Source organism: Urocampus carinirostris, chromosome 18, assembly GCF_059441175.1.
Source record: "Urocampus carinirostris isolate Australia breed hairy pipefish chromosome 18, RoL_Ucar_1.0, whole genome shotgun sequence".
Lineage (NCBI taxonomy): Eukaryota > Metazoa > Chordata > Actinopteri > Syngnathiformes > Syngnathidae > Urocampus > Urocampus carinirostris.
Genome location: NC_142366.1, coordinates 15,202,646 through 15,222,227, shown reverse-complemented (window position 1 = coordinate 15,222,227; position 19,582 = coordinate 15,202,646). Strand labels below are relative to the sequence as shown.

General features: G+C 40.5%; 1 protein-coding gene across 3 annotated transcripts in view; it reads left to right on the top strand.

Moving 5' to 3' along the window:
- The first annotated feature begins 2,975 nt into the window (after positions 1–2,975).
- Positions 2,976–19,582, top strand: part of ncoa2 (nuclear receptor coactivator 2) — a 64,074-nt gene continuing 47,467 nt past the window's right edge. Inside the window, exon 1 of one of the 3 annotated variants that reach the window (XM_088322204.1) lies at positions 2,976–3,309. The gene's annotated coding sequence lies outside the window, so the exon portion shown is untranslated. The remainder of the gene's footprint in view (positions 3,310–19,582) is intronic. The other 2 variants (XM_088322205.1, XM_088322206.1) reach the window with 2 other exon arrangements.

The window sequence follows — 19,582 nt, the reverse complement described above, 5'->3', positions numbered from 1 at the left end:
GACTTAAAGGGGCGGGAAAAGCAAGAAAACCAATGAAAAAAAGAAAGAAAATAAGGAACCCAAAATAAAAACAAAATAAAAAAAGGAACCAAAAAGAAAAAGGAAAGAAAAAGTTCGGAAAAAATGAAAAAAGCAAAAATAAGACTCTAACCCTAAAAATGGTGTCAGCTCCCTTTAAGCGAGCCTTGTGCAGGGTTGGGTAGGGTTACTTTAATTTGATTACTTTCAATTACTTTTGGATTACTCCAATAACAAATATGCTAATAAAAGACAAAAGAAACTAAATATGAATAAAATGATGACTCACAACACGTGGTAAGCTTTCTCTCCTGGCTTTGATCTCTTTGATATTCTATTCTATTCTATTCTATTCTATTCAAAACTAACATAAAATGCGACAGAAACAAAATGATAATAAATCCAAACAGCTTGCCAACATCATTTTTGCCGTTCCATGTATTCCGTTACTCCCCAAGCCTGCACAAAATTTAGTCATTTTATTCATATTTAGTTTCTTTTATTAGCATATTTGGTATTGGAGTAATCCAAAAGTCAAGTCAAGTCAAGTCAAGTCATTTTTATTTGTATAGCCCTAAATCACGAAGAGTCTCAAAGGGCTTCACAGATTGTTACACTATATTACACAAACTATTTTCAACCGACAAGAGGAGTAGGTTATTCGTATGCAATGGAGTAGAAGTGAGTTTTAAGTTTAGATTTAAACATTTCCACTGAGGTTGCAGATCGAATCTCAGGGGGAAGAGCATTCCACAGCACCGGTGCCCGGATGGAGAACGCTCTCGAACCAGCAGAAGACTTCTTTGCTCTCGGGATCATCAGAAGACCAGCACTCTCAGATCGTAGGCTTCGGCCCGGGACATAGTGGCAGATCAGATCTGAAAGATAAGAGGGAGCAAGTCCATGTATGATTTTGTACAATACTAAGAGAACTTTGAAGTCACATCTTTGGCTAACTGGGAGCCAATGCAGGTTAGCCAAAATCGGTGTTATGTGATCGTACTTTTTTGTCCTGGTTAAGAGCCTCGCTGCGGCATTTTGTACTAGCTGAAGAGACTTGATTCTGGACTTCGGGAGACCGGAGAGTAGTGCATTGCAGTAATCGAGACGGGAGGTAACAAATGCATGAATTATTGTTTCCGCATCAGACTGAGACAGTATTGAACGGATTTTAGCAATGTTGCGAAGATGGAAGAAGGCAGTTCTAGTAATTTGTTTTACATGCATCTCAAAGGATAGTTCAGGGTCAAATATGACACCTAAATTTTTAACTGAGTCACTCTGTGTGATGTGACATTTGTCAATGTTCACAGCAGTTTTTGAGAATAAGTCCCGGCATTTAGAAGGACCAATGACTAACATTTCAGTCTTTTCAGAGTTAAGACGCAAGAAGTTGAGTGACATCCACTCTTTTATCTCAGTGAGACAGGCCTCCAAATTTCCACAGTTTAGTGTGGAAGATTCCTCCAACGGAAGATATAGTTGAGTGTCGTCTGCATAGCAATGGAAGCTGATATTGTACTTGCGAATAATATCACCTAACGGAAGCATGTAAATGTTGAAAAGTAGGGGGCCGAGCACTGAACCCTGCGGAACACCGCAGGTAACATTAAAGGGCTCAGATGTCGTTTCACCATATTTAACACAGTGTGTCCTATCTGAGAGGTAGGATTTGAACCACGAGAGGACAGCTCCTGAGAGACCAATCCATTTTTCCAACCGTTCTAGTAGGATATTGTGGCGCACTGTGTCAAAAGCAGCACTAAGATCCAGCAGCAGCAAAAGTGATGAAGCGCCAGAATCCATTGACATTAGGAGATCATTTGTTACCTTGATCAGAGCTGTCTCAGTAGAGTGGTTAGCCCTGAATCCTGATTGCATGGATTCAAAAAGGTTATTCTCCGATATGAAAGCATTCAGCTGCTGTGCCACTACTCTTTCGAGTACTTTAGAGAGGAAAGGTAGGTTTGACACAGGTCTGTAATTACTTAATATTTCTGGATCAAGGTTGGGTCGTTTCAGTGTGGGTTTAATAACGGCGGACTTAAAAGCTGCTGGAACTACACCTGAGGAGAGTGATGTATTTATAATATTTAGAACTGAAGGCCCAAGGACGCTAAAAAGACTTTTAATAAGTGAACCTGGGAGCGGGTCGAACTGGCAAGTTGTCGGTTTGGCCGCATTCACCACTTGTTTGAGATCATCAAGTGACAGTTCACTAAAACCGGCCATTTTCCCAGGGCAGCCACCCTGTCGTGCATCTGTAAATTTCAGTCCTTTAATACGTGTGGTACTAACAATATCTTTTGCAATTTCTTCCTGTATGCATTGAATCTTCTTAGTGAAGAAGACCATTAAGTCCTGAGCAGAGTGTGTCGAACTGTCTGCGATAGGCTGTTGCCTTGTAAGCGATGCTACAGTGTCAAAAAGGGCTTTGGGGTTGTTCTTTTGAGACGCAATCACCTTCGAAAGGTAGGCCGATTTTGCAGAGGCAAGGGCCGCTTTATACTTTAACAAGCTGTCACACCAGGTTTGATGGAAAACCTCAAGCTTGGTAGCGCGCCATTTTCTCTCCCATTTCCTGCATTCTTTTTTAAGGGTTCTAGTTTCATCAGTAAACCAAGGTGTGCGTCTTTTAGGACGTGATTTTAGTTTTATGGGCGCTATTGAATCCAGCACACTAGTCAGGGTGGTATTGAAAGTAATCAAGTTAGAGTAACGCTACCCAACCCTGGCCTTGTGTTATGTAAAATAAACACCTGTTTCTCGACTTATCAGTATCAAAAATACTTGCATAAAATATTTTTAAAAAAAGTATTTTTCTTATTATTCAATGTTTTTAATGAACGCCGTTCTATTTTATACCACTAGGAGGCGCGAAATAAGTCACGCCGCCCACTTAAGCGAATATGTTTAAAACAAACCCTTTAATTTTCTTCAAACGTATTTCCGTGACATTTACTCTTAAACAGTATCATAAAATAGTAGAATAAAAACAAAATACGAGTTTAAAAGGGAAGTGAGGGGCGGAGAATCGTCCCGTGATGCGCTTTAAGTGTGGGGGAGGATGTGGCGAGGAAAAAAAAAAGGAAGAAGCTAGCTTAGCTAACTAGCTAGCAGTCAGATAAACACTCAGTGGTTGCTCGCGGACTCGCAGCAGTAACATGGCGGCGGCACAGTTAGCCAGCTTCGTTCCTCCACCGCCGCCACCAAGAAGGTCAGCTCGGCGTGTGACGCACTGGAATTAAAAAACAATACTCCTTGGACGACGGACGGATTGAGCTTTTGCACGTAAGCGGACATTTTTGTTTTCTCCTTCGGGTCCCGGTACCAGTACAACACCCCCTCCACCTTCTCCCCCGGTCAATCTCGGCCATCTGGTTAGCTTCTCGGTTAGCATTAGTGTCAATACTGTAGTCATTTTTCCTCTCCGGTGAACCTAAAAAACGCTTCTTTTCGACGGCCTCTTATTAAAACCCCCACTCACACATTCCCTCCCCCACGACGAGTAATATCAACTTTATTGTTGTTTTTCTATGAGTTTTCTTGTTTCTCTTTCGATCAGCGAGACCCAAGTTGGGTCAGTGCGAACGTTGTTAGCATGCTAACGAGCTCCATGTTCTGTCTATCAAAATATAAACCTCCCCTCTTTTTAATTTATTCCCCGTAAAGACAAACTCGATGAAATCAAAGCCGAATTACGCCACGGGAGTCAAACTGTTTGGTAGCGTGGCGTTTTTCAGTTTGGCGTTCATGTTTAGGGGAGAGATTGGCGTTTTGGTGCAAAAGTGCGATGAAATGTCATGCGAGTGTCGCTGTGGAAATCGCTTTGTTGTTGAGAGTTCGATTGGGGGCGTGCGTCGTTAACGCCGTTGATCGCGGGGTATCGTAGTTAACGCTCCTTGCGAGAGTAATGTCGTTGTGTAAATGGATGCTTTTTTTTGCATTTAACTTTTGACATTAAAAGGACAGCGTTTATTATTCGACTACTGTACTAAATGTCAGTGTATTGAGTCGTGAAACATCAAAAAGTAAAGAATAAAAACTACAAAGACACAAAGTGATCGAACTACATATTTTTCTATTTTTGCCAAGCCTTTTACAAGGTTTTTCGTATCTGGTACGCATACCTGTCAACCTGTACGGTTTTGCCGTACAAAGTACGTTTTTTATGCATTTTAAGACGAGTACGATGTACAAGGAAATCTGAACGGAAAAAGCCATCATGCATCATTCAGAAAAAAAAAATATATGGTGTACGATTCTTTTGTATTTTGTACGGGAAAATACGACAGTTTGTACGGGCATGGAGCCGTGGAGGTTGAGAGGTATGGGCACCCGAAGCAGCAAGATTGTCAGTTCCCTCTAGGTGTGACTCATGTTATGTAGAGTATAAGCACATTTCAATTCAAATTGATATATATTGACGTGGATGGATGGTGTTATGAGTGCTCTGCAGGAAATAGGTCTAAATCTAGTGGAAGCTAGAGCTCTTGTTGGTGATAAGAATGAGTGGAGAGGTGTTGTGAAAGGATAGTGGCATGTATAGACGTTTTCTAAGGGATGGGCAGGGCACCTCTATGATGCGGCAGGGGTAAACCAGTGAAAAATCTCGGGCCCTGCTGTTGAACAGAAGAGTGTGTTGTGTCACCCTGACCCGAGCGACATGGCCGCTTTCTTGTGTCCCATTTCATGTAAAGGGACGAAAGCATGACCGACTTGGTTGCCGAGGTGCTTAACTTGTTTGGGTGTTTGGGCATTTGGGTTGGCCATGGTCCCAAAATAGTTTAGTGTCTTTTTTTTTTGTTGCTACTTTTTCCCCTTTTTTATTTTCTTTGTTTTTGTGTATGTTTGTCTTGCTGTCGGTCACCCCTCTCGAGGGGTATGACCAGGGTAGATGGATGGATAGATAGATATTAATCGTGTTAAATACTGCACACTGACCCTCTCGATACATGATTTCATTCATGTCAGTCACCAAAAACAATGAATCGTACTTGTTAGCTCCTTGCTCCAAAAGTGTGCTCCATTGGTCCGTGCTTTGCTCGTATGTGGCTTTCCAGACTAACTGTAACATCCGCTATGTAAAGATGGATGCACCGGTGGTAGATTCGCCGTTGAGACAGAAAATAAAACTGACAAATCAACCAACACAACAAGTTTTAAAAAACATTTATTATAATTATTATTGTTTGTTGGTTGGTTGGTCAGATCCCATAACCACTAAGGTCATAGGGGCACCATTTCCTGTGGTGTGTCTTGGGCAAGTACTATTATTCTTATTATTCGAGTAAGCGGCATTTGCGAGTAGCTATTGTTACCGCACCACAAGTCCCACAGTACTTTGGGGTACAATACTATCCCAGATAGACAAATTGTGCTTGCGAACGAGCAATCTGATAACTTGTGCATGTACATATATTCAAGTTATCGCAAAATGAAAGTAATAATATTGAATGGTCCGGAGCCTTTGCTCTGAAAATAGTGGTCTGCTAGTGATCCCAAGAGCCAAGAAGAGATCCGCAGGTTCAAAAGTGTTCTCCATTCTGGCCCCAGTGCTGTGGAATCCTCTTTCCCCTGAAAATCGATCTGCAACCTCAGTGGAAATGTTTAAATCTAGGCTTAAAATACACTTCTATTTTATAGCATATGAATAACCTATATTTTACGTTGACAATATATGTGTATTATTTGTTATTGCAACATCCATTGCAGCCCGGTCATCCTGTAAGGGGGATTACCTCATGTGCCGTCCCTTCTCAAGGTTTCTTCATTTTCCTCATGTTGAGGTTTTTGAGTTTTTCCTTGCCCTCATGTCTGTTTTAGATCAGGGGATGGTGCAATAATCTGTGGTCTATGCAGCCCTTTGGGAGACTCTTTGTGATCAAGGGCTATACAAATAAACATGACTTGACATGACTTTACTGTGTCACTGCCTATCTAATCATAATTTATTTTATAACCTCTATTGTTTAGTTTATGTTGGTCGTACTTATGTGACTTCTTCATTTATTCTTTAGTTCAGTTGTGATTGTCTCGCTTTTCCATTTTTTTCAGTTTCTCCTTTCGTAGACACTAGTGACCTTGATCGCCACCATATCCATACTTTCGGTCTCGTTTAGTGAGAAAGTCTTATCTTTTCAGTTTTGTTTCCTTTTTCTTTGAAGAAGAAGGTGGTAAGCCTTTGTCTGAACACTTGAAATACAGACAAAGGCTAAAGCAATTCACATTTGTGCCTGGAATATTCTTCGAATAAGACGTTATTTTGCTAACATACCTTCTCCCCATGCTGAATCAAACGAGCACGCGGGAGAAGAAAAATAAGTTTTGCAATGTTAACCCTATTGCAGTCGTTATTGTTGGCGTTTACATTGCTTTACATAAGTGAAACACTGGCAAATTTCCTTTTTCAAACACATTAATGCTTGCATCTAAGCAATGAGACCAGACTCTTTCCGAGTACAAAACCATGCCCTGGATGCGTTTGCAAATACAGTAGTAAACTGAATATGCAATTGCCTACTGTACTCGAGGGCCTCCCGCTTGACTGGTTTTAGGCTACAGACGCGCACAGAGTTGTCTTTTGCAGCGAGCGGTCGATAGCGCTGGCGGAATGCATCCGGCGCAACCGGTTAAGCTCTTTTCCCTGCGCCCACCTGACGACACGCCGGTTCCGCTGTCACATCGGGGTCCTCGACGTGACATGTTGCGCAGCTGCCGGCATGTAAAGGAGTCGCGGCCTCCTGTCGGCCGACTTTGAGGAGACGGACAGCGAAGGCGGCATATAAATCGGGGCCTACTTTAGGGGAGGGGGTGTTCTGCTAAGCTTGCAAAATAGCGGATGCAAGCGCTACCAGAGTACAGTAAAGTCTAGGGCTGGCAACGCCGCAGCATGGATGAATAATTAGCACTCGCTTTCATGCCCCGGATAATTCGAAACAAACGCGCTTGTTATGACCCATAAGTAGTCTATGTTCTTTGACCCGCGATTAGTAGTTCTTTGTTGCATCACCTGACTGATATTGTAATCATATGACCCTTGTTCTCCAGCGCGAGCTGACACTTTGCACATCGTTTTCCTAGTTTGTTTAGAGTCAAACTTAACGTCAAATAAATGTATCTTTTGCATTAAAAATAGTCTTGCAGTCCCTAGCCATTCCATGCTGCGGACTTTCTCGTTCAATTAATTCAGTTGTACGGATATTGGAACTCTCTCACTATTTGTCACCATCTTCTAGCTATGTAATCATTGCACCCTTGTCAGCTTATTCAGGAAGTGCGTGCAAGTGCGTGCAAGTACGTGCATTTCTTAGACTGGCTCAAATCAACTTTTTTTTTATCTTTCTTGAGGTCGGGTTTAGCGTAACTTGGACTTGTGCTCAAGCATGCCTATTCTTAATTTCACCATTTTCATGTTGTCTAACAAATAAAAACCAAATAGGAATCCGCCGGGATGAGCATGCCGTCACTCTCCAACACTCCCCCACCCCCCATTCCTTCTACTTAATGTGTTCTGCCCTGAACAGCTTTGCTAAAAGTAATATAAAAGCAAATGGGCACAGTGGAAAATAAAACATAGAGGCTCTTTGAACTCAGTCCAGCATTGTTGACACATACCTAATAGAGAGAATATTTAACTTTCAACCTTTTTTAGGTCACCTCAAATGATGCACTCAACCTTTTTTAATTGAGTCAAGTCATGTTTATTTGTATAGCCCTTCATCACAAAGAGCCTCTAAGGGCTGCACAGACCAGATTATTGTAAACCACAGACTATTATTACACCATTCCCTGATCTAAAACTTACATGTGGGCAAGGAAAAACTCAAAAACCTCAACATGAGGAAATTGAAGAAACCTTGAGAAGGGACCACACATGAGGTAATCCCCCTTCCAGGATGACCACCAGGCTGCAATAACAGATAATACACAACATAATTCAGATTCAGATTCAGATTCAGATTCAGATCTACTTTATTGTCATTCTAGTACACGTGTATACAGAACGAAATGTCGATGGATCTGACTCCCACAGTTTCCCTCAGTGTCCTTCAGTGTACAGATATAAATAAAGCTGTATTGTGTTATTTACCATAGTGCCGATAGTGCAAGAAGAGACGCTAACCAGATGTGCAAGATGGGCAGTCAGGTTAACAAGTCAGGTACACAGTACCATTATATTGTAAACAATAACACTGTAAGTAATAACACTGTAAGTAACAATAGTGCAGAGATCAAATGTGCAAGGAGTGGCAAGCTATAAAAAAACTGCCACTAGTGCAAAAGTCAAATTAGCAGCCGTTTAGATTTAAGTTAACTATATGTTAGATTGACCATTTAACAGTCTAATGGCCAGGGGGACTAGACTATTGCGGAGCCTGGTGGTCCTGCACCGCACACTGCAGTACCTCTTCCCAGAGGCTAGCAGAGTGAATAGTCCATGATGGGGGTGAGAGGTTTGAAGAGCGGATAGAGTTAAGGAATCCAAAGTAGGCACAAGACTACGCTGAAGCTGCAGGGTCTGGGATGCAATCTCTGGAATATCCTGTGGCATGACTGTTGAGGCTGAGGAGATGACATCAGGGGAGCGGGCCCGAGTTGGAGAGGAAAGAGGGGGCATGAGTACAGAATAGAAGCGTGTTTTAAGCCTAGATTTAAACAGTTCCACTGAGGTTTAACCTTTTTAATGGAGAAAATATTTAACCTTCAACTTTGTTAAAGACACCTCAAATGATGCTCTCTAACTTTAAGCCTGCTGCTTAACACCCGGCGAGGCTTGTACAAGGACAAAATTGAGTTCCATTCTTAAATTTACGCATTCGGTTATTAATTAGGGGCGCTCTGTAGTCCAGAAGTCACCGTACTTTGTTTTTTTTGGCATAAATATGCTTCAGTTAAGTTTTATGGTCCAGAAACTTTGTAGTGACATTATTCGCTGTCCCTTTAAAATGTTAGATCCCCCCCCCCCTCCTTTTTTGAAACTCTTCTTCCAATAATTATCCTGGAAAAAAGCAAAAGAAACAACAGCAATAACATGAGAAGTTGTTATTTTAGAAATGCATGTAAACAGGGTGCTCTTTTCGCTAATTGGTTCTAAAAGTAGCGCTCAGTTTGAGAAACGTTGGAGACCCCTGCTCTGTACAGTTTGTCTCAATTTTTTTATCTAAGCTAATTGTTTTAGTTTAGGGCAGGACATACCCCATTGTATTATGAATGGATAATCTCGATACATTTGTATATTTACATGTTGATGACGAGTCCAGCCCCGTAGGTGGCGGCACTAAATTTGTAACATGATGGTTATTTAGCGGCAAACAAACAGCAGTCGCTGCACGGCCTATTGATTTGGTTTATCCAGCCATCAGTCCTTGCGTCAAGTCCGCAGTCTTTTCGCAACAGGATGCCTCCCTCCTCCCGACTCCCTCCTGCCGCTATCGGCTCGGGCACCTCACCCTGCTGTCTCTGCGTTGGCGTTTCTATGGAAACAGCCGTGTGACAGGTCCTGGGTGGGTGTGAGGAATGAGCCGCGGGGGTAATGGCCAGGCTTTACAGTAGCAGCGAGATGGAGGGGGCATCGCAAGAGAGGAGGATGTTCTCCCCTCCTCCCAAGTGCTTCCAGGCGTTCCGCCACTCTGTTGTTTGAACTGACCTGGAATCGGCCTGCCGCCCATCCATTTCGCTCTCTGAGTGCATCTGGTTTGTTGCTATTGAGGGTGCGCTGAAGTTGATGTACATCATCCGAAGAGAATCTGCGCTGTAGTCCGGTTCTGCCGAAATGTCCTACCCTGCCGTGACGTCCGACTGTTAGCTGATCTGACAGCACTTGTCTAGAATCAAGTGAAACCTGCAACACTGACTCTGAATTATTGCCAACAGAACTTTTGCTGATGATATAAAACGAGGGTTAGCATGCATATATAACATCAACAAACTTCATGTTAAAAAGTAGGGCTGTATGATTTTGGAAAAAGAAACCTAATTGCGATTTTTCAGACCAATATTGCAAATTCGATGTGTTTTTTTTAATTTCAAAAGAAGTGCGTTTTTTGTGCTAGTTTTGTTTTTGTGAGTACTTAATCGAAGTAACATGCTTCAACCTGAAGAAAACAGCGCCCTCATCTTGGGAGCGTTGTTACGGTTGCTGCCTGCTGACAAATATTTACTTTTTGATTCCTCAATCGTTGTAAGTACCTAGTAGGTGCAAGGGTCAAACTTACTGGAAGATGACATCATGACCGATTGAGAGCATAGGACTGTAACAAAATAACAACTAAAGATCCACATATAAAAACAGAATACGGAATTGCAGTTTAATAAATGGTCTTATCGTTATAGAAAAGTCCAACGGAATTGGAGGCTTCCCCTTTCAGAGTAAGAAAACAATTCAGAGAGCGGCCGGGTAACCAAGTCATCTGTTTCATTGGTAATGGATCTGCTGTGGATGAGATGCAGGATCTGCTTGTGAGAGTTGTTACGTAGCTTAGCAGTTGCAGTCGGCCGGATCTGCAGCCTCGCTTTCTCTTCCGACAGCGCTTCAGAAGATTTCCGGACAAAATGACATCTATGGAGGACATGCTGGAGATCACCATTTCTTTGCGCTTGACTTTACTCAAAGTCCGAGTTAATTGATTAATGTTTTTTCAATGTAACCAGCCACCAAAGCTACGAGCTGCCACGCTGCACCGTCTTTTGTTTTGATGGCCAGTTGTGCGCCTGCCCACCCTGGCTGTTGGGCTGGTTTATGCTGTCAATCGGTCTTGCACAAAAACTTTGTGGCATAACGTACTGCTTGCAAACTTTGCCTTGCCTTTATTGGCCGGAGACCTTAAAACCTGCCTCTGATTGGCCGTCGAAACCTGAACTCCTACAATTCTGGTTCACCAAACACTCCATCACTCAAATAACAAATGGGAAAAAAAACACGAACTATAGATTCTTGAAAAAAAAAAAACAGCAGTGTCTCGCGATTACACCTTCGCACTACGTACACATCAATTTGATTTCGGTTAATTTGGCAGCCCTGCTAAAACACTACCAAAAAAGCACACTGGGCTTAAAGGTTACGTCAGGAAAAAGTAGTCCTGGGAGATATGTTTTCCTTTTTTCCCCATTTTTCATTTTATTTTTCTTTTGTTTATTTTTGTTTTGTTTGTTTTTGAGTTTTTACTTGCCCTCATGTAGGTTTTAGATTAGGGGATGGTGTCATAACAGTCTGTGGTTTGCAATAGTCTGTGGTCTGTTCAGCCCTTTGAGACGTTTAGTGATTAAGGGCCAGACAAAAAACGTGACTTGACTTTACAAATATGACCATTAAACAAAATTTGAAAGTTAACCAAATAAGGTAATTAAAACACAGACCACTGCACATAAACTAGGGTAAACCTGCAATCCCCTTGTTTAAATTTACACTCTGCAACGAATATGTGATAGCTTTTATGTGCAATAAGAATGAAAGTGTCTTCAAACGTTAACAAAAGATGTAGACGAAAAGAAAAAGCTTGTTGCTGGAAAACGCTGTAATGAGCATTTGTTGCTGTTGGGGCTCAAAATCCAGCTCCAGACTTCCTGTGTGGAGTTTGTATGTTCTCCCCGTGCTTACGTGGGTTTCCTCCGGGCACTCCGGTTTCCTCCCACATTCCAAAAACATGCATTTCAGGTGAATTGGCTGGTCCAAATTGTCCCTAGGTGTGAATGAGCGAGCGAGTGAGTGGTCTATCCCCGTGTGCCCTGCGATTGGCTGGCAACCAGTTCAGGGTGTCCCCTGCCCACTGCCCGATGATTGCTGGGATGGGCTCCAGGACCCCCGCGACCCTACTGAGGATAAGCGGTTTAGCTAATGAGATGAGAGGGCTCAAAACTCCATGGCTCGGTGCTTTGCTCGCTAGCACTCGTTTGGGGTTGAATTGTTTTTAATCCCGTATATTTAAGTGGGTGATATTGTTTAAAATGATGTAACAAATTTGTCTTATCGTCTTGGCGGCCATAAATTGTCGGCAAAGTTTGCAATAGAAGCTGCTGCTCTTTTTAGTGGACGTTTTCAAAAGTACCTACAAAGAAGAATAGCCTCTCCTGTCTTCGAGTCATTCAGTGGGTATGCCGATGTTATAATTTGTGCTTTTTTGCTCGTTTTTCCATGTTTTTATTTCCCTTTCACGATGTGTGAATCACACTATCGCCATTCCTGCAAAATGATTGGCTGGTCACCTTTTGCGTCTCCTGAATGTCGGTCTGGAACTTGCGTTTTCATTACATTAGCGTCCACATTTTCTCTGCTGTTCGGATGTTGTAATTGCAATTGAAATACATAGATTTTTATCAAAGGTTTTCATCATTTATCGTGGCAATTATTATATGAGGACAAGTGTCGTCATCGTTTTATAGCCTAGGAAAAGGTATTTTAAAGTAGTGAGGAGTCAGATTAGACGAGAGAAAAACAGAGTGTCATTCAACGCTTTCAACTGAGTGTATCATTGTTTTCAAAGGCACATATAATAAATAGGATGGAAACTTGCACATTTCCCGAGAAAAGGCTATCATGCGCCCAGGGCATTGATAGGACGTCTCAACGGGCAGGAAGGAATTTCAGAACACTGGTCCCAAAGGGGCCTCGTATGTAGGGCTGCAACTTACGACAATTTTATAGGCGACTGGTTAACGACTATTAAAACGGTTAATCAAATAAAAAAAATATTTTTTTCTCTCCCTTAGATTCAGCTTGAAGTTGACTAGATTATGTGTTAAATGATAAACACAATAAAATGGGTACAGTGAAAATGACATCTTTTATTGAACATACTGCGGACAAATATCAATTAGAAAATGCACATCTAAACCCAATTAGGCACTGCGCTCAGTCAGTAAGGACACAGATCCATTAGTCCCGGTCCATTTTTAGGGAAAGGCAAATAACTGATAAATTAACATCAAGTAAACAATTTTTTTATTCCTATTAAACCCGGGGTTCGCATGGGTGCTAGAAATCCTGGACAAGAACTTTCATTTTGTGTTTTCAAGGATTGAAAAGTTCTTTTGTTGCCATGGTTCTCTACCAGTCTACCTAAAAATGACAGCCACACTGCTCTCTGGTAGCTTTGCTTTGCTTTTGCCTTTCTTCCCCTGTGATTAACAACAGCTGGCATTAGTTTGTGTGGCATTGTCCCATGAAGCGTTATTGCCCCCTACGGGTCGTGCCTGAGACGACCAGTGCATGCTACACCCAAACGGGTAATGTAAAATGTGCATTAGTGTAAGAAATCTTTATTGATTATAGGCCATGCAAAAATTTAAGGTAGTGTTTCCCAGTGGTAAATTGTAATAGAGAACAACATTTTTAACTGACTCAAGATCTAAAAATGATATGTCTTGATAAATTCACACTCAAGATTAAAAGTTGCGTATGTAAAACGCAGATATATTTGTGGCTTTGCAAAATACATGGTTAACAGTGGATTTTTTTATTGGTACTGGAGGAATTGTTTTTAAAAGTCCTTAGTTTATTCTTGATTTTTGGCCATGAAAAAAGGTGCACAAACCCTGTAAACCAAGATCAGCCTCCAATACAACAAATAGTTAGTGCATTTTGTGAAATCCATTCAGTGGTCAACTGCACAGACTAACTAAAGAACGTAACGATTCTCAACAGTTCAAAATTTAACAAGTGACGTTAGTTTTTTTTTAACGTTTTAATAACTGATATATGCTCTTTCCGGACTGGATGCATTTTATTTCTAATTCGTTTGTCAGGTACAGTCTGGCATAACACTCAAGCTCTCTTCTTTTGCGAAATATACTCGTATACAATTTACAATCATGTCATCAAAAGTGTATAGGCTCGAACATTACTTAGATTTTACCGATGCGAGTCAGACTCCCTTTCATTCAACTGTCCATTGTGCTATTTAAATGTGTGTCACCAAGCTACTGCTTTTTTATGTGAGGTCATCTTTGAAAACTCTTTTGTTATTTATGCTAAAATGCTTCCAAACTTTCTTATTTTTTTTGCTACGCGTAGTTTATGTTGACACCACATATTCAACGTCAACTAATTGTTGCATCCCTAGTCGTTTCTGGATGGGTGGCTATCACACTGAGAGCAGCCGTGAGAATTGTGATTGCGACCGTAAATGTCAAAGAGCTAATCAGCGGGAATGGAGTGCTTAAGTGGTGCACTTGAACAGCAACTTGCTGTGACCATAAAAATATCAAAGCTTATATATAGATTTTTTTTTGTCATGCTTCTGATATTTTTATCCTAATTACAAGTGTACCCAAAATGGAACCGTAATCAGTCCTTAATGTAACACTACTAGTTTTGTATTTTGAGGTCATGTTATGGTTCAAACGCACAAAAAATAAGGAGTGGGTTGAATTTTATCTTTTTTCTTTTTTTCAGTCATTGTGTGTAATTTTTGCCCTTAAGTTCAAAATCTTAGCTAGACTCTCGGGTGTTGTCAAGCAACCAGAGTTTCTTTCATTAAGTAAAAAAAATAAAATCTGTATATTTTTAATCAAACTATTAATAAAACAAAAATAAAGTAAAATTACTTCAAATAATTAATGAAATTATGATTACAATAGAACTGAATAAAATGGTCATTCTTTTAATTTATGACAACGTAGCGTACTTTATTTACAACAGGACCAGGTATCCTTTGTAAGAACCCCTAAGTAGTCAGTGAACTTGTTCTGAAAACAGCTCACCAGAGATGGGTCATTGTGATTTTCTAGTAAACTGCCATGAGAAATCATCGACGTACATTGTGTAATATCTGACCACTAGATGGCACTGTATTGTCTAGTGTGAACATAAACCAGTGCAAATGAGCACAGCGTAGCAGCCAAATGTCTGACAAACATGGTGACTGCTAGTTATGGTCTCCTCTATGTAAAAGAATTACAAATTTCTCGACCTATGAATATTCATAAAAATTAACAATGGTATGATAGTTCATGTATTTTAGCCCATTATAGAAATAAATATATATTTTTTTCATCCTGAATGAAGGTTTTTCTGTACCATTAGGAGGCACTAAATATTATATACTGTCCCTATAAATGCATCAACCATTCGTTCCTAATTCCTATTAAAATGTATACGTAAATCCCTCGGCGTCCTTACACTAGGGCGATTTAAAAAAAAAAAAAATCCTGGTTGACCGAGCTTATTTAACCCTACTGCTAGTATTGACAGCCAGGTAATAACATAGTAGCAACATAGTAATAACATAATTTTCTATTTTAAGAATGCTTATCAAATTGGTAGCTCTTCAAGTAATCAGTAACCAAGAAAGTAGCTCCCAGTTTCAGAAAGGTTGGTAATCCATGATAATGTTTTTTTTTGCATTTTGTTTGCATTACATTGTACACATTGCTAAAAAAAAGCACAAAAAAGATGAATAAAGGTAGATGTGTCTATTACAGTCAATTGAACTGATCGAACTGAATATGCCCCACACTTTGGTCTATCAAGAAATCCATACTTCTTGGTCAACCAAGAAATCCATATGATTTCCACACGTGGCCAATATTTGTTATCTCGAAGCTTTTCACATCCAAGTCAAACAAAGCAGTGTTAAACAAGAATATTGCGGTTTTGTTGAAGTCGTGACTGTCTTCGGAGCGGCTTCCGTCTGTGGTTGTTTTTGTGGCACTGGGTGGGTGCGAGCATGTGCTTGGCACAGGGAGGAATCCTTGGCACCAGACAGAGGGTCAGCAAGCGAGCTAGCAGGAAAAAAAGGGAAAACTACTCCCGTTAAGATTCAACTCGTGCAAAAGAACAACCTGGCGGAGTACATGACAAGCGGCCGTTTTCTCACCCGGTCGCCATGAAGCTGCCGTAATGTTTTTGGGGGGCGTGTTTGCTTTGTGTACATTCACCTTTCCCTTCTCTTGCCCATTTGAAACTCTCCAGTTTTTTGCAGCCTTCTTCCACTGACCCACGTAATTTCAGTTTTTTTTTATTTTTTTATTTTTTTTATTTGGTGTTTTTCTTCTCTCCAGCCACTGCATGGGGTCTTCTGAAGCAAACGGCGTTCTTGGTGGTTCTGTCCATACTGCACTAATGAGATATAGCTCTATGTGAATATGATCCATAAATCAACACGCCGTCTGCTCATGTCCTATTCCAGTCTTGATGAAAAATGTTCCCGACGGCCTTTATGATTTACACGTCTCAACTTGTTTACTAAGCTTGAAGGCTATTAAAACGTTTTTATACATTCTTGGAGAAAAAAGGCTAATTGATAGTTGGAAGTGGGTAAGTGTGTTCTAATAAACACAATCATTGATTTAAAAAATATTTTTGATTGTTTGAAAAATTGAATTGGTAAAATTAAAGGTGGTGTGCGTTGGTTGAGGTGTCCGTAAAAAGTTGAAAGTATAATATTTTCTCTCTTAGCTACGTGTTAGCAATGCCCAATGGTGTTCAAAGAGCCTGTATAGTTTTTTCCCTTTGCGCCTTTCTGCCTTTATCCATTATCAGATTTATTTGTGACTCACAAAACATTAGGTTAAGTACAGGTACAGTCATGTTTAGTTGTAGAGCACTTAGAATATTGCAAATTACAGACTATTATTACACTATCCCTTGACCTAAAACCTACATGAGGGCAAGGGAAAACTCAAACCTCAGCTTTGAGAAGGGACCGCATTTGAGGTAATCCCCCTTCCAGGATGACTAGGCTGCAATGGATGTTGCATTCACAAACATCCGTCCATTATCTGCACTGCTTATCCTCACTAGTGTCACGGGGGTACTGGTCCAATACAAAATAATTAAAGTATAAAATAAAAAATGAAGTGAAAAGGATGACCAAGTTGCAATCGATGCAGCATTAAGAAACTACAGACGCTGCCCTACTTACGAACAAGATAGGTCCTTGACAATCGTTAGTAAGTTGAATTTTCGTAAGTTGCTTCAGTGCTATATTTTGTATGTTTGAGGCTTGTATAAGTGACCTGTATTGTTTTGTACTAATAAATAAACATTTCATAAAAGAATATGCTCTATAAAGATAAACAAAGTTAAGTTTAACATACTTTTGAACTTTGACATGGTCTTCAACAGTAAGGCTACTTCCTCCTCGTGGTAAAAAGTGGACGAAAAAAAAACGATCCAACCATTTTCTCAACCGCATCAAGCTTCCATATTCCACTTTCATTTCAAATGAAGTGCCTCGCCTCTTCCTCACACTTTACAACAACCATATTGAATGGATGCACGATATATTAACAGTAATAATGTCAAAATTCTTAACGCGGTGGACATACAGTATAGAATGTTTACACACAAATTAGGAAGAGGAAGCTGGATTTCTTCTTCTTGGTGGATTCAGGGTGACCTCTCACAGCGCCACACGCTGGTAGCGGCGGAAAGAAGCACGACAGTAATGTCCTGTACTCCGAAAAACAATATAAATTCTAACTCATTGCGTCCGTTCACACGTTTTGTCAACATGTAGCATAGGTCATTCATAAGTTATATAATATAAGTGTGTTTTAGGCTTAGATTTAAACGGTTCCCCTGAGATTGTAGATCAAATCTCAGAGGGCAGAGCGTTCTACAATACGGGGGCCCTAATGGAGAACGCTCTCGAGTCTGCGGATCTCTTCTTGCCTCTTGGGATCACTAGTAGACCATCATTTTTAGAGCAAAGGCTCCAGACAGGACAATAGGGGGAAATTAAATCTGGAAAAAGAGGGAGCAAGTCTATGCATGATTTTGTGTAATACCAACAGAATCTTAAAATCACATCTTAAACTGACAGTGAGCCAATGTAGGTTACCTAAAATTGGGATAGTGTGATCAAACTTTCCTGTCTTAGTTAGGAACCAAGAAAGGGGGGACAATGGATGGCGGTTGATTACACACTCGTGCTTGTGGCTTTTTGTTGGTGTGGGATGAAAATGGTGAAAATAAGAAAAGGACCGTTTCAAATAAAGTCCAAACGCTAACCCAAACCCCCCAAAAATAAAAATAAAACTGTTCATTTGATCGTGTCTTAGAGTCACGTATTTGGACTCGCCTTACAAGCAGCTTGACAGAGGCTGCAATGACTGTTTAAGCCAGAAGATGGCATTGGCATATAGATAATTTTCAAATTCCGGACAGTACCTTTAGAAATGTTATTGAAAAACAAATTTAAAACAAGGCTCTCTGTTTGAAGTTTTAGAAACTATTCTTCAAAATGATTCAAAAACTTAAATATCGTAATTGTTTTATCGATTTATTTTAATCAATACATTGGCTTTTCTGTAACTGTTTTGGTCTGTGACATGAGAAAAATATCAATCTATATATTTTCCAAAATATACTTTATTGTTCAGAAGTTGTAAAATATATGTGGTCTTTGTGTTTGCTGTATACTTTCCACCGCTAACAGTTTCACCAGATGCTAACGTTAGCATAGCGCTAAATCTCCTGCCCGCTGCTAAACAGCAGCTTGCACTACCCCAACGGAGCTTTATCGTCGACGGCGACTTTAATCGGGCATGTTTATTGACTGTACTCTCAAATCCATTCAATTGTGGACTCCCAAATCCATTCAATTGTGGACTGAGCAATTCGGAAAAACGCTGGACTATGTGTAATGTAAGATCAAACAGTAATGTAATGTAAGATCAAACATCGGTTGTAACTCTGTTTGCCCATACCTTGACTAAGGGCTTGTTCTTGAAATATAGAGTATTAATGTAAGGAATTGTTAAATAATGCATTGCACACCAAAGCTATAACAATAAAAAAGTCCATAAATAAACATTGTTAAAAATGCAACTGTATTGGCATTCAAAGTGAAGTATCTCTTGCCTCTGAGTCCTCATTTAGCGCAGCTTAATTGGAAACCATACATAAGATATTTGAATGAAGCCTTGTCGTTGATGTTGTTGAGAATCGGTCATTCCCCGACCTCCCAGCAACAAATGACAAAATTCCACATTTACTGTGATCACAATGCCCTGTTAAGGTTAAACAGTCTTAGTCATTGAGTCTACCCGACCTGCTTGTCACTCCCTTTCAGAATGGAACTTTTTAGAGTTAATAAGTGAGGGAAAGCTTTTCAAAAATAAAAGACAACTCATTTTTGCACTATCTGGCTCTCTGGCCCCATTACACCTTCCTATGTCTGTTTTAATCGCTAGTTTTGAAGTCCTTCCCAACAAGAGTAAAGGCTCCGTCTACCTGCAGCTGAATTGTTTACAATCTCGCTTTTCTCTTCTCCAGAAAGTTGCTTGAGTCTGTGACAAAGTTGTGTCAGCTGATGCCTTCCCCAACCCCTCCCCTGTAATTCCACTGTAGAGCCCCGGGGGCCCGAACTGTGACTCATTCCATGCTGTGACAGGCATTGAGAGAGCGCTAAGGTGCCGATCTAACTTCCCGTATTTGGATCTTTTTTGGATTGGTTTTCTCATTCAGAAACTTCATACATTGGCACCTCCTCATTCGAGCTTAAATCATTTTAGGATCACGTACTTGGTTCGAATTGCAGATTTTCACAATTCGAAATGACTAAAAACTGATTGGCCCGTTCCTTATCACTCAGAAGAACTCTAAACAGCTGTAAAACCC